At 42.1% G+C, this 2,500-nt stretch overlaps 1 protein-coding gene across 5 annotated transcripts in view; it reads left to right on the forward strand.

Moving 5' to 3' along the window:
• ZEB2 (zinc finger E-box binding homeobox 2) overlaps positions 1-2,500 on the forward strand; it is a 132,003-nt gene that overhangs the window by 69,977 nt on the left and 59,526 nt on the right. The window lies entirely within an intron of this gene.

Below are 2,500 nucleotides of genomic sequence, written 5' to 3' on the forward strand. Positions count from 1 at the left end.
TCTCTCAGCTTACAGCTGAGATGCTGTCCCCTGGCCATGGGCAGGGATGCCAGTTCAGGTCATGGTGTGGCTTCCTTGCCCATAGCTCAGGCGGGCTGAAAGTTCAGCTCCTGGCTCTTCCTGATGCTGCTAAATTTTTCTTCTCTGGGATTTCTAAGACATGGATGCTCATTTGTCTAAAACTCTCCTGAACCACCCGACTAAAGAGTACATACCTAAGTATGACATAAGCAGCGCACGCAGGCAGGGTAATTAGGATGGATGTACTCTTTAGGGGCACTGAAGCCTCATCCTCCCCTCTCCAGTCGCAGTTCTCACCTGCTCATGTGGTGCCCACCTGTGGCTTGCTGGCATCACCACTGTTGTAAGTGGGGAGATTTCCATTTGAAGGCTTGATCCTCCACGGTGGAACCCTCCCAGAACCGCGGGGAGCTCCGTGAAGGCCTTAAGGACAGCACGGTGTCCTAGTTTGTGTCACCGCTCCCTTGTTTATGTTCTTCCCCTGACTATTCCCACGCCCCCTCTCCAGATTTTTGCATGGCTTTTATAGCCTCTAGTAATTATATCAGCAGCATGGAGTCTATTTTTATCTCTTTTGAATGTGTGCAACATAAATGTCAAACACCATAAAATCTCTTTTTAGCGTGTACCTTGCGTGCACAGTATTGAAAAGTGATGCTGCATTCAGAGAGATGTTTCATTTTGAGGTCAGACAGATGAAAAATGGAAAACTCAATTTCACCACTTAGCTGCATGAACTTTCAAGAAGTCCCTTATCATCTTGAACTTTGAGCTGCTGCTTCTGCAAAATAGAATTCTGCTGTTTACTTTATATAGGGTGGTGGTTCCACACCTAGTTTAATATCTAGACTGGCCCATTTCATAGCAGGTGCCTCCAAACTCCTAAATTTTATGTTTCATGCTTACATGTTATGCTCTTTCAATGCCCTCAAGTGCCCTTTGCCAAACTTAGAAACCGAGAAAAAATAAAACCTTATTGGCCCAGTATGATTACTGTAAATTATCATAGGATACAATCACAAAAGCACTATAGGAGAGAAATACACAGAACCTCCTCTCACCTAAAACTGTCCCTGAACTTAGCAAATAACGACAACAGCAATAATAATATCTAGCATTTATTGCACACATACTGTGTGCCAAGCTCTAGGTCTTTTACGTGTTTGGACTCCTTAATCCTCATAGCCACCAGTGAGATAGATACTGTCATCATTGCCCATTCAATAGAGGAAGGCCCTGAAGCAGATTAAATAATTTTGCCAAAACTCATAGGTTAGTAAGTAGAGAAGCTAGAGCTCAAATTTAAGCATTTTGACCCCAGAGCCCATAGAAAAAGGAATTGTACGGGAGAGAGAAGCACTCATATTGCTGAGCTTTTCCAACTTCCAGTACAAGGCTGTTTCCCCTTTCTTCACTTCCTTTTTGGAATTGGCCCATCAGGGCGGCCAAATGGACTCATCAAGAAGGGCACGTAAACCTGGAATTCCTTACTCAGCTTCTGGTTAAGGGTCACCATGCTGCCAGGGTTAAAGGGGCCTCAACATGTCCAGGTGGTCTGGTGCCTTTTTTATGGCTTATTAGTTTATCTTTAACATAGACGGGGAGAAGAAGCTAGAGAGTTACGAGAAAATGTGTTCTTTTTAGTCAGAAATATACTCTCATGAAGAATAAACAAGATGGAAGTAAGAGTAACTCAGAGAATAAATAAAAGGAAGGAATAAGTAAAATATACAGGACACATTTGATGGTCATAAACAAAATCCAGCAATCAAAGAAAGGAGATATTTAGGTATGTTAGACATATAGTAAATACCATAGATTGTATATAAACCTCTTCCCTGGTGGCTTAGACAGTAAGAATCTGCCTGCAATGCAGGAGACCTGGGTTCAATCCATGGGTTGGGAAAATCCCCTGGAAAAGGAAATGGCAACCCACTCCAGTGTTCCTGCCTGGAGAATCCCATGGACAGGGGAGCCCAGCGGGCTACAGTCCATGGGGTCACAAAGAGTCAGACATGACTGAGCAATTAACACCACACTACTATAGATTTCATAGGCAAAGGAATAAAAGTCACTTATGTAAATTTGCTCTACTTTTTCATAAGCTTCTTGTGAATTATCCGCATCATATTTCCCCATTGTTACCATCGGTTAGAGCAGGAGAGGCCAACACCATCAGAACTCACTCCTTTGTAAAATTAAAGCTACTACTACTGCCCAGATACTAAGCAGCCAGAGAAATGCTTGTGTTTATAATAAAACAGAATAGGGGTGTGAAGAATTTAGGAGGTGACATTTAGAGAAGTATGATAACTTGTAAACACCAAAGTGCTTCTCAACTTTTATCAAACTTTAAAATCAGTCTTCTGAAATTTACAGTTATTAAGCTTGATCCTTAATCTTTAGGACGGTGCCCTTATGAGTCATCAAACAAGTGTTTGAGTGAAGAAAAAAAGCAAGAGTAGACTGATTAATGAGC

This window comes from Bubalus bubalis, chromosome 2 (genome assembly GCF_019923935.1).
Source record: "Bubalus bubalis isolate 160015118507 breed Murrah chromosome 2, NDDB_SH_1, whole genome shotgun sequence".
In the NCBI taxonomy this organism is placed as follows: domain Eukaryota; kingdom Metazoa; phylum Chordata; class Mammalia; order Artiodactyla; family Bovidae; genus Bubalus; species Bubalus bubalis.